Here is a 15,877-nt window from a genome sequence, read left to right as displayed (position 1 = left end):
TTGCATCAATAGCCACCTTGAGTGATAGATAGATAGATAGAAGAATACAGCGCAGTACAGGCCCTTCGGCCCTCGATGTTGCGCCGATCCAAGCCCACCTAACCTACACTAGCCAACTATCCTCCATATGCCTATCCAATGCCCGCTTAAATGCCCATAATGAGGGAGAGTCCACCACTGCTACTGGCAGGGCATTCCATGAACTCACGACTCGCTGAGTAAAGAACCTACCCCTAACATCTGTCCTATACCTACCCCCCCTTAATTTAAAGCTATGCCCCCTTGTAATAGCTGACTCCATACGTGGAAAAAGATTCTCACTGTCGACCCTATCTAAACCCCTAATCATCTTATACACCTCTATCAAGTCACCCCTAAACCTTCTTTTCTCCAATGAAAACAACCCCAAGTGCCTCAGCCTTTCCTCATACGATCTTTCTACCATACCAGGCAACATCCTGGTAAACCTCCTCTGCACCCGTTCCAGTGCCTCCACATCCTTCCTATAGTATGGCGACCAAAACTGCACACAATACTCCAGATGCGGCCGCACCAGAGTCTTATACAACTGCAACATGACCTCAGTACTCCGGAACTCAATTCCTCTACCAATAAAAGCCAGTACGCCATATGCCTTCCTCACCGCACTATTTACCTGGGTGGCAACTTTCAAAGATTTGTGTACATGGATACCAAGATCCCTCTGCTCATCCACACTACCAAGTATCCGACCGTTAGCCCAGTAGCCCATCTTTTTATTACCCTTACCAAAGTGAATCACCTCACACTTAGCTACATTGAACTCCATTTGCCACCTTTCTGCCCAGTTCTGCAGCTTATCTATATCCCGCTGTAACCTGCCACATCCTTCCTCACTGTCTACAACTCCTCCGACTTTCGTATCATCCGCAAACTTACTCACCCAACCTTCTAACCCCTCCTCCAGGTCATTTATAAAAATGACAAACAACAATGGTCCCAAAACAGATCCTTGCGGAACACCGCTAGTGACGGCACTCCAAGATGAACCTTTGCCATCAACTACTACCCTCTGTCTTCTTCCAGCCAGCCAACTCCTAATCCAAACCTCCAACTCACCCTCAATGCCATACCTCCGTATTTTTTGCAGTAGTCTACCATGGGGAACCTTATCAAACGCCTTACTAAAATCCATATACACCACATCTACTGCTTTCCCCTCGTCCACCTCCTTAGTCACCTTCTCAAAGAATTCAATAAGGTTTGTGAGGCACGACCTGCCCTTCACAAAACCATGCTGACTATCCTTGATCACATTATTCCTATCCAGATGTTCATAAATAACTGAGTGGGTTTATGTAACTGAGTGTTGCCCATACCAGGGCAGTGATTAATGCAGCTTTCAGGCTGTTAAATGCCTTTTGACAGTCTGCTGACCACTGAAACCTCTTGCTTTTCTTTAGCGTTTCAGTCAGTGGAGCAACCACACTGCTAAAATTTGGTACAAATTTTCGATACAATCCACCCAATCCCAGGAATTGCTCTTTTTGTTGATGGTATGGGAAACTCCCCAATTACCTTTGTTTTTGGATTCCGTGGTGTCATTTGCCCATGTCCAATAACATGGCCCAGGGAGGTGACTTGGGCTTTGGAAAATTCACTTTTAGCCAGGATAATCACCAAGCCTGCCTTCTGAAGTCGTTCGAACACGTCTGATAAATGTTGTAAATGTTCCTTCCATGTGTGATTAAAAATCACTAGGTCATCAATATATAGGACACAATTGGGTAGTCCGGCAATGACCTTATTGGTTCGTCTTTGAAATGTGGCTGGCACATTTTTCATGCCAAATGGCATGAATTTAAATTGATATAGTCCATTCGGCATTCAGAAAGCTGAAATTGCCTTTGCTTTTTCTGACAAAATTACCTGCCAGTATCCTCTGAGCAAGTCCAACTTAGAAACATAGGTTGCTTGTCCCACCTTCTCACACAGTCTTCCAAACACGGAATCAGATATGCATTAGTCTTTGTAACTGCATTGACTTTGCGATAGTCCACCCATAACCGTTGAGTACCATCAGGCTTTGGCACCATTACTATGGGTGAGCTCCAGTCACTGTAACTCACTTTGATTATGTCACTTTGGAGCATGCGTTCAATCTCCTTTTGAACCTGTGCCAACCTCCACGGGTTATGCCTATAAGGATGTTGCTTAATCGGAACAGCATCTCCTATATCTACATCATGCATAATTAGGTAGTACTTCCCAGCTTATTTCCACTTATCATCCCATAATAGTAATAACTCTTTCAGGTCATTTCGATTTTCCTCGGATGGTAACTCAATAATTTGTCCCAATTTTTGACAACTTCCTCTTTGTCCAATTTAATTTGAGGAATACCCATTTCAGAATCCTCTAAACTTGGTTCTTCCTTCTGTGCTGTCATCATTAACACCTTCTCCTCTTGCTTTCCTTCCTTAACAAAACACCTCTTGAACATATTCACATGACACACTGTGTGGGATTTCTTTCTGTCTGGAGTCCCGATCAAGTTGTGACTCTAAGTAGTTCACCTCACTCAATTTCCTTTAGGCTAGATAAGGTCCACTAAACCTTGCTTTTAAACATTACCTATCACTGGAAGTAACACTAATACCTTATCCTCGATAACAAAATCGCAAATTTTTGATTTCTTGTCTGCTTCCTGTTTCATTGTATGCTGTGATAGTTTTAAATGCTGACTAGCCAACTCCCCTGCTCTATTTAATCTTTCTCAAAAATTTGACACAGATTCCAAATGTGAGCTCTCGTAATTCTGACTTAATAATTTCTCTTAAACAATTTTAATAGTCCTCTCACTTCATGCCCAAAAACTAATTCAAATGGAGTGAATTTGGTTGATTCATTTGGTGAGTCATCTCTGATCACAAAAAGGACAAACAGAATTCCCTTATCCCAATCATCTGGATAGTCTTGACTATAAACGCTCATGGTCTTTAATGTCTGGATGGTATGCAGTAGGTTTGAATTTTTTATTCCAAAGCTGTCCATAACATCCTTGAATAATTTGGAGGTGAAGTTTGACCCTTTAAGACAATAATATTCAGGGATACACTCAGATTCCTTTTATGTGTGTTTCTTTTGATACAATTGCTTTAAGTCTTCATCTTTCTGCTGTAACTCAGTTAATTTATCTGAGCTAAAGATGTCTGCATTGTCATCTATCTGCTCCTGGTTTGTGTCAAGCATTTGATCAAACATGGTCTCTGTTAATTCAAAACACTTAGTTTTAAACAAAATAGAACTTATTTACAAGGTTACTGACTGAAACACAAACAACAGAAAACAGAATACTGAATAACTTATCCTATCTGAAAACCCAACAGAGTATCCCAACTTAATGATGCTGCTCCAAATACTTGCAACAATCCCTATAAACATCGCATGGCACAAAAGGTAAAATCAAACACTGGTTCTTACAGGAGAGAAGTCCGAGAGTGTACCAGCCTGGACCTGCTTCTTTAGGTCTCGCAGCCTTTCTTTCACACTACGGCTAAAAGAATATCAGAGAAAAGCTGAGCTGGGAGAACTGACCACTTCCCTTTCATTGTATACATTTTTTTAAACTTGAAAGCCTTCTGCTTGAGGCAATATCAGTGAGCTATAAACAAATTGGACCTAAAACCCTTCAACCCCAAGACGTTTCACAGTCTGTGTCATTTACAACCTCTCTGAAAACAAACATCCAAGGACTGCATAACCTTGTTAAAGTGGCAGCTTCATCACAGAAGCCATATGTAAACCTGGGATTTAAGTTTTCTGGTTGTATTGTCAGTTTAGATCATAATAATTCGGAGCTGTTGTGGCATTTGAATTCATTGGATTTAAGAGAGAGCTGTGCCTTTACTTTTAAGCTCCAAGAAGAACCAGGAGGCTGAAGTGTTAAGCAGCAGAAACGTTATTATGTAGGTGTTCATTCGACAGGTAGCAAGATTAGAGAGACCTGTTTGCCTACCCAAAATAGTATGTCATGTGACTGCTTCTTAAAGTGCTAGTCTACCATCTTTACACAAATACACAACAATTTTTAAAATAATAGGTATGTGGAGGCTATGAATGCATGTTATGGTGAAGTTTACTGCAAAGAATTTGAAGATGACTTTGAATGTTGATGAGTTTTCTCAAAGTGGAAGGTATAAACAGAGGATTATTTGAAATTCTAGACCAAAGCTTAATTGAGTTGCAGAGAAATTGAAGGTAGAAGAGACAGCAGGATCTGTAAGGAGGATAAGCTTCAAGAGATTATCCAACAATTAGAAGGACTGAAAGGAAATTGAGATATCATGGCTAGAATTATCCATAATATAGTCAGAAATGAAAAGTAAAAACTGGACTTGGAGAAATGAAAAGACTTGAGTTAAGAAAAAAAACAGCATGATATAAAGTGAGGAAAAAGAATAACAGAGAGACATAGAACATTGAACATAGAACAATACAGCACAGAACAGGCCCTTTGGGAGCACATATATACACAAAATGTGGTAGATGTTTGGAACTCTCTTCCACCAATGGCACTTGATGCAGAATCAGTTATTAATTTAATATCTGAGGTAACTAAACTTTTGTTAAGCAAATGTATTAAGGGATATGGTCCAAAGGCAGGTAAATGGAGTTAGGCTACCAATCAGCTATGATCTCATTGAATGGTGGAAAGGCTTGAGGGTCTAAGTGGCCTATTACCTTTCCTATGTTCCTATTAAAAAGTCATGGAGTCATACAGCACGGAAACAGACCCTTTGGTCGGATTCACTCATTTTCTACAATTGACTGGCAATTCCTAGTTTACTATGGAGAATTTGCCAAGGGCACTGAGGCATAATCAAATGCAGAGCCAGAGCTTTGGACACAGTTTAATGGTCAGGGATCTCAAAACAGTTAGAGAACCTTGTTTTTAATTGTAATGTGCATGCTGTAATGAACAACAGGAACGTCTTATCTCTATTTTTTTCCAGTGGACTGTGGACTCATTTGGACATGAGCCTCTTTATTGATTAACATTGTTCTTCCATAATCATGATTAGTTATTACTCAAGATATTTTGAAGTTAAAAAATTGTTGTCAATAACCACTGAAATGGTTGTGGGAGCTCTATGGGAGATTTTTGCCACTTATGGTATTCCAGATATTGTTGTTTCTGACAAAGGCCTACAGATTACTGATGAGATGTTCAGAGCATTTTCATGTGACAATTGGCTTTCAACATGTCACATGTTCTCCTGGATACCCTCAGTCAAATGGAGAGGCTGAATGAATAGTTCAGACATCGAATAAATCTTCTGGGAGAAAGTCTAGGTTTTCTCACTGCTCTGGTTATTTACTGCTCCACTCCCTTCTCCTTAGGGCTGTGCCTCCAGAACTGTGATGGGGTTCAGATTAAAAACTCAACTCCTACACTGACAAGTAGCTTAGTTCTCAGAAACAATACTAGGGCAATTCAGGTTGCTTCCCAGATGGAGCATCAATCCTGAAGTAAGCAGGCTCAAGACTAGAATAAAACTACTGCACCAAATATTGAGGACATTGGGACATTGGAGCATGGAGGACCAGTCTGGATAAAGGGCCTTCATTAGTGGGGTGCTGTTAGAAACCAACTGCCTGGATAGAAGTGATCATACCTTTTAGACCCAGCCACTGTTAACTCATCTGAATGTCAGAGCCACTTAACATTCTGATTGCAGGGACCTCCTGCTCAACTGGAAAGAAAGGATTAGATGTCACCGGCAGTGTGCCATGAAGCACCAGCTGGATCTCTTTGTTTAAATGATCCATTCAGGGCATGCGTTCAGGCTATTAGAGCGATTGAATCTTTGATAAAATGGAAGAAAAGGCAAAATCATCAACTTTACTTTCTACAGCTGGTCATAAACTTGCCTGATCTTTCTATTGAAGCACATGAGTCAAGTCAAAGACTTGGGAGAGGTAAGACAGATAAGAAATAATACAGCAAATATTGTAAAAGCACTGAAATCAAAGTAACTTAAAAACAAAATCAGAAATTGCTGGAAGAACTCAGCAGGTCTGGCAGCATCTGTGGAAAGAAGGCAGGGTTGACGTTTCAAGTCCAGGGCACCCTTCTTCTGAACTTCACTGGACTTGAAAAGTTATCACTGCTTTCTCTTCACAGATGCTGCCAGACCTGCTGAGTTTTTCTAGCAATTTCTGATCTTGTTTTTGATTCCCAGCATTTGCAGTGCTTTGGTTTTTTTTATTCAATGTAATTTATTTGAGCATCTACATATATCTGATAACATTTATGCATGGGTAAAAAGTGCTTAGGAGATGTGTTGTGTCAGGGCATCAGGACTCTGCAGTAATGTTTTAGAGCTGCATACTGCTAAGTATGATTAGTAATGTAAAGCAGACCAGACCACAACATGGACATGAACACATGTAGGGGATAGATTAATCTCAATAAAATAAGATCAGAGACTGGTATATCTATGATTGCCATGTACAGTATTTAGTTTTAATGTGTATTAATGCTGTTACTTTGAAGTCTAAACCCAAAGGCAATTTTTAATGTTGCCTGTCCTTGACCAATCTGTCTTAAATCCAAACTCATTGCTTGGCATCAAACCAAAAGTAAGCCAACCTCTTCATTCCAGGAATCAACCAAATGAACTCTTTCTGAATATTTTATTTGGAATTATATTCCTTAACCGCAGCCAACTCAAAGTTCCATGTCTCTCGCTCACCAAGTATACCGCTTGCATACTTGGGAACTAGCAAAGTGAACTGAGCAACTTTGCTTCAGTTGAATTAATTACACATTGAAACTGAGGGAAAATTGTAGCAGGATATTATCTAACTTTACAACACTGTCCTAGTTTGAACCCCAGTTACAAAGAGAAATTTCTGTTTCTTTTTGTGAGAACATATTCAGTGGCACAAACTTTTCTGCATCTTACTTTAAAAGTTGCTGTGACATCTCTGTTATGTTTCATTATTCATTTAATTTACCATCAATATAGTGAGAAGATGAGTGTTCCCAAGTCAACATTGTGATTGGGAAAGTAGGTCATGTACAATGACGTGAACTTCTTGACTACTGAGGGAATCGTTTATTGGATTCCTATATATATGACTCTGTGAAGTCTAAACAATCATAACAGTTTTATTAACTGTCTTGGCCAGAAGGCACAGGGAGAAATTCCAAGGAAAAACATATTGTCTTCTTTGCTTCTGTTCCTTTTAAAAATTGACAACCTTGCTGCACGGTGGGCGGCACGGTGGCACAGTGGTTAGCACTGCTGCCTCACAGCGCCTGAGACCCGGGTTCAATTCCCGCCTCAGGCGACTGACTGTGTGGAGTTTGCACGTTCTCCCCGTGTCTGCGTGGGTTTCCTCCGGGTGCTCCGGTTTCCTCCCACAGTCCAAAAAGATGTGCAGGGTCAGGTGAATTGGCCATGCTAAATTACCCGTAATGTTAGGTAAGGGGTAAATGTAGGGGTATGGGTGGGTTTCGCTTCGGCGGGTCGGTGTGAACTTGTTGGGCCGAAGGGCCTGTTTCCACACTGTAATGTAATGTAATCTAATCTAATCTAATCTGTAATGTAATCTAATCTATAAAATGGCTGAAGCTGATCACATGATCATATTTCCAGAAGCTTCTAAACCCCTGCACTGTATTAACTTTACAGTTGAAACTGACACAATGGGCTAGGAGACAAGACATCTGCCTCCAGCCAACTCCGAACAAAGGGAAATCTCAAGACCCACTCTGTAAACAGTTACCTCACAATGGAAACTGCTGATGGGGATCAGAAAACTATAGCTTAATGACCTGTTAATGATCCCATTGAAGAGGGTCCACAGCATCTGAAATATTTGTCTTCATCATATGACTGAAATCTGATCTTGTGAAATGCCTAAGTGTACAATGCTGGGATTGGGCTCTTGTGGTGTAATGGTTGTGTCCTTACCTTTGATCCAGGAGACATGGGTTCAATTGCCAGCCAATTCGGTATCTGGACAGACAGACAAGTTTCCCTGTATCTCCTGCCTCCTTACTTTCTGAATGATCTTACCATGGGGAACCTTATCAAACGCCTTGCTAAAATCTATATACACCACATCCACTGCTCTACCTTCATCAATGTGTTTTGTGACATCTTCAAAGAATTCAGTAAGGCTTGTGAGGCCTGATCTGCCCCTCACAAAGTCATACTGACTATCTCTAATCAGTTAAATATCACACAACACCAGGTTATAGTCCAACAGGTTTATTTGGGAGTACTAGTCTTTGGAGTGCTGCTCCTTCATCCAAAAGCTAGTACTTCCAAATAAACTTGTTGGACTACAACCTGGTGTTGTGTGGTTTTTAACTTTGTCCACCTCAGTCCAACACCTCCACATCATATCTCTAATCAAGTATGCATTTCCAAATGCTCACAAATCCTGTCTCTCAAAATCCTCTCCAATAATTTACCCACCACTGATGTAAGACTGACTGGTCTATAATTCCCAGGGTTATCCCTATTCCTTTTCCTCAACAAGGAAATAACATTTGCCACCCTTCAATCATCTGGCAGTACTCCAGTGGACAGTGAGGACGCAAAGATCATCGTCAAAGGCACAGCAATCTGTTCCCTCACTTCCTGTAGAAACCTTGGGTATATCCAGTCTGGCCCAGGGGACTTACCGATCCTCAGGTTTTTGAAAATTTCCAGCACATCCTCCTTCTTAACATCAACCTGTTTGAGCATATCAGCCTGTTTCACGCTGTCCTCACAAACATCAAGGTCACTTTCACTGGTGAATACATTAAGGACCTCCCCTACTTCCTCTGACTCCAGCCTCAAGCTCCCTCCACTATCCCTGATAGGTCCTATCCTCACTCTGGCCATCCCCTTATTCCTAAGTGTAGAATATCTTGGGATTTTCCTTGATCCTACTCACCAAGGCTTTCTCTTGCCACCTTCTAGCTCTTCTAAGTCCATTTTTCAGTTCCTTCCTGGCTATCTGATAATCCTCTACAGCCTTGTCTGATCCTTGCTTCTTAAACCTTAAGTAAGCTTCCTTCTTCCTGTTGACTAGATGTTCCGCATCTCTTGTCAACAAAAAGAGAAAATGCTGGAAAATCTCAGCAGGTTTGGCAGCATCTGTAAGGAGAGAAAAGAGCTGACATTTCGAGTCTAACTGACCCTTTGTCAAAGCTAAAAAAAGGGAGAAATAGGGAGGCATTTATACGAGGCTGAGAGAAGGTGAGTCATGGCTCCAGAAGCAAAAGTAGCAATAAAGAGGTGATACTGACAGTGCATAGAGAGATTATAGGGAGATTAGGAGCTGGGAATGACCAAGGCTGAAGCCTTGTGTGACAAAATATGAAGCCTATGTGACAAAATATGTGGGGGATGGGGAGGGGGGTGGGGATGGATGAAGCAGAGGCAACCAGGGTTCCTGTACCCTACCATTCCTTCCTTGCCTCAGTGGGACAAACCTATCCAGCACTCGCAGCAAATGCTCCCTAAACAATCTCCACATTTCTGTTGTGCATTTCTCTTGGAATACCTGTTCCCAATTTATGCTCCACAGCTCCTACCAAATAACATTGCAATTCCCCTTTCCTCAATTAAATATTTTCCCACACCATCTGCTCCTATCCCTCTCCATGACTATAGTAAAGGTCAGGGAGTTGTGATCACTATCACTGAAATATTCTCCAATGGAGAGATCTGACACCTGACCTGATTTATTGCCAAGCACCAAATCCAATATGGCATCCCCTCTAGTCGGACTGTCTACATATTGAGTCAGGAATCCTTCCTGGACTCACCTGACAAAGTCTGATCCATCCAAACTATTAGCACTAAGGCTATGTTTATTTATGTTTACTTACTTAATATGTTTACTTATTTAATAATCTGGGCACATGTCTTCATGTAAGCAACTTGGATGGTTTACAGAAGTACCTACCATCAATGGCAATTATAATTTTAAAACTGACTCACTTTGTAGCTGCACATATAGAGTGGGAGGTCTGCCAGATAATCCTTATTGAGTACTCAGACCAACAGACATCATAGCATGGCATTGCCTATTTATAGTCCATGGTAAAAATTAACATGTCAATTGCTTTTTGGCTATGCGGTATTTTGAAAAACAAGGATTTATTAATAAACATGCTTTAAATACAAATATTACTATTAAACTCTATCCATCCTTCTGATGTTTGTCTGTGTATAAATGGTCAAACTAATCTTAAACCCTAATAATATAAGACGCCATGAAGAGTGGTCAATACAAACTTAAAAAGGAACAGGCCAGCCTAACCAGTCTCCCAAGTTGTTTGAAAAAGCAATGTTCTTCAAGAAATATAGAAATTTGCACATCTTTGAGATGCTAAAATTCCATGGCTGTACCATTCTGGTAACTGGGCTAGGATTAATTACTGGGAAGTTACAACTGCTGGCAGTGCTGGCCATCCTTGGATTCGGATCACCCTTGTAACAGCAGGTGACATCCCAAGTGCTGACCAGATGGTAGCAGTCACTTGTTGCTGCCATCTGTCACATTTCTGTCCCGGTAGACTATTAATATTTATGAGGCTCCAGGCTGAATTTTGGGGCGGCCTTGTGCTCCTAATGTACGTGTGTTTTTTTAATAACTCGATTGTATAAACTAGAGCTCATTCTTTCCAGCTTCATGTGTTTGAAAGTCTCCCTTGTGTTTCAGCAAACACAACTGGGCACAGGATCTGTGCTGATCGGAGCACTGCATTGTTTGACTTTTAATTTTTCCCTTAAAGAAGATGAGCATTGTTAGCAAGGCCAGCATTTATAGTTACCAGTGAGATGGTGGTGCTGTGCTGTCTTCTTGAACTGGAGAGTTCCGTATGGTGATGGTGCATGAAGTAATGGTAATATGGTTCCAAGTCAGGATTTTGTGTGTAACGTAAAGGGGAAACATATGGAATAGGAACATAAGTCAGCCTTTTAGGCCCTCTTGCTGCTCCACCATTTATTAATATCATGGCTGATCTGTTTGTGTTTCAAATTCCACATTTGTGGGTGGCACGGTGGCACAGTGGTTAGCACTGCTACCTCACAGCGCCAGAGACCCGGGTTCAATTCCCGCCTCGGGTGACTGAATGTGTGGAGTTTGCACATTCTCCCCGTGCCTGTGTGGGTTTCCTCTGGGTGCTCCGGTTTCCTCCCACAGTCCAAAAATGTGCAGGTTAGGTGAATTGGCCATGCTAAATTACCTGTAGCGTTAGGTGTAGGGGGGTGGATCACACCTTGGCGGGTCGGTGTGGACTTGTTGGGCTGAAGAGCCTGTTTCCACACTGTAAGTAATCTAATTTCCATCTATGTTAACCTTTGATTCTCCTGCCAAACAAAAATCTATCTATCTCTGCCTTAAGAAAATTCAATGAACTCACCTCCACTGCCTTCTGAGGTAGAGTTCCAAAGTTGCACAACCCTCTGCGGAAAATATTTTTTCTCATCCCTGTCCTGAAAACATGACCCAAAATTTAAAACAGTGACCCCTAGTTTTAGTCTCACCTGCAAGTGGAAACATCCTCTTCACATCTATCTTATCAAGTTTGTTCAGGAGCTGCTACACTTCAATCAAGTCACAACTCACTCTTCAAAACTCCAGTAGCAACAAACTCAGACTGTCCAATCTGATGTCATAGGCAATTTGCCCCTTTCCAGATATCAGTCAAGTGAGTTTCTTCTAAACTACCTCAAACATATTTACATCCGTCCTTAAATAAGAAGACCAAAATTGCACACAGCACTTGAGACGCAGCCCTGTGTAACTGAAGCATAACATCCTTACATTTATGTTTAATTCCTCTCAGAATAATCAATAGCATCCTGTTAGCCTTTTGATTACACGTTGTGAAAATGCTGCTCCTTTAACAAGGTTATATTGTCCTTTTTTTCACAGATGTCATAAACGACACAGACTCTGAAAAGTCTAAGTTGAAAGGTTCTAGGGCCAATTTAAATTTAGATAACAGATACTGCCTCAGGTAGAAAGCTTTCAAATAAAAAAAAGTCACTGGTACAATGAAAGGGGAGTGGCTAGTTCTCCCAGCTCAGCTTTTCTCTGGTTTGGTTTGCTTTTTGGCAGGGAGAAAGTGAGGACTGCAGATGCTGGAAATCAGAGTCAAAAAGCATGGTGCTGGAAAAGCACAGCCAGTCAGGCAGCACCTGAGGAGGAGGAGTGTTGATGTTTCGAACATAAGCTCTTCATTAGGAATGTTTTGAAGCTGCTGGACGCAAAGAAGCAGGTGCATGCTGGTATTCTCTCTCTGAGATCACTCCTGTAAAACCTTATGTTTGCTTTTACCTTTTGAGCCAAGGGGTGTTTATGGGGATTGATTCCAAGTATTTGGAACAGCATCATTAAGTTGGTATAATCTGTTGGGTTTTCGGATAGGTTACGTTATTCAGTATTCTGTTTTCCTTTGTGTTTCATTCGGTAATCTTGTAAATAAATTCTGTTATGTTTAAGTGGTTTCAGCAGCTACATCCCTCCTGGAATATTCACTGAACACCTGCTTGAAACAATGAGCAAAGTTAGAGCCCAGGCTACTTTCTTGAAATGTTTTGAGGGGGTCTGGCCTGGTCCATAACAATGTTGTACCTGAATGCTGAGATTTTGTGACTCACGCACTGGAACATCTAGATCACTCGGTACCTCACAATTCCACATTCCGCTTACATAAAATTTTTTTTTAAAATTTTTCCTGTGAAGGTGGACAACTTCAGATTTTCTTACTTAATTCTTCATTTGTCACTCACCCTAACTATCTGTCTGAAAAATTCTCTTAATGACTTCTTCACAATAAGCTTTTTCACTTATCTTATATTACCTGTAAATTTAGTTACTTAGCTGCCCTCATCAAAATAATTTATGTAGATTTGGAACAATTGAGACCCCTGTGGGACTCCATTCTTTGCCAACCCAGTGGAAGTGTGAGGGAATTTGAGATCTCTCCTATTTCTGCCAGCCAGCCAATCTTCAAGCATGTTTGTGTATGACACTCTATATCATAAGCTTTTATTTTTTGCAGAACTTTTGTGCAGTCCTTGCATGGGATTTTGTACACTACATTGGTACAATGTACATTGGTAGTGTACAAAATCCCATGCAAGGACTGCACAAAACACTACATAGGACAAACAGGAAGACAGCTAACGATCCGCATCCATGAACACCAACTAGCCACGAAATGACACGACCAGCTATCCTTAGTAGCCACGCATGCAGATGACAAGCAACATGAATTTGACTGGGACAACATTACTATTATAGGACAAGCCAAACAGAGAACAGCCAGGGAATTCCTAGAGGCATGGCACTCATCCACAGATTCAATCAATAAGCACATCGACCTGGACCCAACATACCGACCACTGCAATGGACAGCTGGAACTGACAATCGGAAGCGGCAGAGACAAACCACTATAAATTCCGGAGGAAACATCACAGAAGCGCTTCACAGGAGGCTCCCAAGCACTGAGGATGTCACCTAGACAGGGGACGAAACGTCTGCAACACAAATTCCCAGCTCGGCGAACAGAACCACAACAACGAGCACCCGAGCTACAAATCTTCTCCCAAACTTTGAACACTATTATTTTAAAATAAGTTGAGTATTGGATGAACAAAGAGAAGTGCTAATGAGCTATTGGTGGGATAAATCTCAGGATTTTTTTTAATTAATAGAATTTCAATTAGAGTAATGTATTAGAGGAGAACATCAGAGATGCATTTACAAAACAATTGTAAGCTGCAAAAATGAGTTAGAGATCTTTTGAATGGATACATTTGAAAAACCAAATTGCTTTCCCATTGGAAACTACTTTATGAGGGATGGAGTGTAAACTGGAGGAACTAACCATACATGCAAATAGATGCAGCAATTATTTCCATCTATCTTCAATCAAGCATTTGTTTTCATGTTAAGCAAAACATAACTGAAAAACATTTCTTAACAAAATATTGCTTTGTTCATTCCTCTCTTATTTATCATTTTTATGCAGTTCATTGCCTTATACATGAAATATTTAATAGAGTGGAACAACTTAATTAATCATTTCCCAGAAATATTGATATCACCACTTCATTGCATTATCGTAGCAATAAAAATCTTCCCAAACATTAATGTCATTCAAAAATTACAGGGAATTTGTCTGATGAATATAACACACAACACTGCAAAAATTGAAAAGCAATTTAATTCATCAAGGTTAATCAAAACAATGCATTCATTGATATAACTTTGTCAATAAACAGAGAGGGGGAGAAAGAGCTGCTGTGTTTGCTATATTTAAGATCCAGTAAAAGGAAACTCATTTATCAGAATAAAATAGATTTGCGTTAAGAGTTACAGAAATAAATATTCAAAAATTTATGTGAGAATCCTGTGTATAAGTTCAAGACCGGGTTAAGGTAAAGTTCTTTCTGGCTCTGCCTTTTGTAAGTTAGTTTTGCATTTAAAAACAAACACAGGACGATTGAATCAGAGAATGGCTACAGCACAGAAAGAGGCCATATGACCCATTATGTCCATACTAGCTCACCACATTGGCAACTCCCTTATACCACTCCTCAGTCTTTATACTGTTGCCTTGTGAACATTTTATCCCACAGTTAATTTCTTTCATGTAAGTGGAAGTGTAAGGGAATTTGGGATCCTAATTTTAACTTACTTAAAAGAAACGGCAGCAATGATCCAATAGCAGGACTTGTGGGAAGATTCTCCTTTAGTTTTGCCCAAAATGTTTTTACCCGTTATTCTGGGCTAAAATTTCAGTGTAGTACTGATGGAGTGCTGTATTACTGGATGTATCACCTTTCGGCTGAGACTCATTAGAATTAAGAACAATGAGAAAAATGAGACGGAATCTTATTGAATTATATCATGTTATGAAGGGAATAGATAGGATGGAAGCAGTTGGTTTTTTTCCACTAGTGAGTGAAACTAGAACTAAGTGACATCGCCTCAAAGTAAGGGTGAGCAAATTTAGGACTGAGTTGAGGAAGAACTTCTTCACCCAATGGGTTATGAATCTGTGGAATTCCTTGCCCAGTGAAGCAGTTGAGACTACCTCTTAGAATGTTTTTAAGGCAAAGATAGATAGATAGTTGAACAGTAAAGGGATTAAGAGTAATGGTGGATAGGTGGGCTTGTGGAGCTGTGTCCTCAAAAAGATCAGCCATAACCTTATTGAATGGCAGAGCAGAATCGAGAGCAAGATGGCTCTTTGCTGTCTCCATAGAGCCGTAGAAACAGTACAACACAAAATGAGGCCATTCAGTCCATTATGTCTGCATTGGTTGTATAAACTAGCTAATTCTAATCGCACTTTCCAGCAGCTGTTTCATAGCCTTGCAAGTTACAGGGCTTCACATGCAGATCAGATCATTTTTAAATGAGGTGAGGGTTTCTGCCTGAACCACCAAACTGGGAAGCAAGCTCAGATTATTAGAGAAAGCCAGCTAGAAATATAAAATCATTAAGAATTTCTGCAAGTATTTGAATAAGCAAACAGTAACCAAAAATAGTGTTGGTTTTTTAAAAAATTGATTATAATTAAAGAAACAGCAGAAGTCATTTTGTGTCCGTCTTCACGGTAGAAAATTACTCAAAGCCAATTGAATATTAGGAGTTGATACAAAGAGGGGAACTGCAAGCAATCACCATCATCAGGAAGGAAGCTCTCGAAAAACTACTGGGCCTAAAGCCTGACACATCCTCATGACCAGTGGCCTCCATCCTTGGGTCTTCAGAGAAGTGTGACACAGATAGAAAGATTTTTGGTTCCAAAATTTCTTAGATTCTGGAAGGGTCCGAACAGATTGGAAAATACAAAAT

Source organism: Chiloscyllium plagiosum, unplaced genomic scaffold (genome assembly GCF_037043375.1).
Source record: "Chiloscyllium plagiosum isolate Xiang-an unplaced genomic scaffold, Cpla_swu_hap1 HiC_scaffold_1, whole genome shotgun sequence".
Taxonomy (NCBI): Eukaryota; Metazoa; Chordata; class Chondrichthyes; order Orectolobiformes; family Hemiscylliidae; genus Chiloscyllium; species Chiloscyllium plagiosum.
This window is presented reverse-complemented; position numbering follows the sequence as displayed.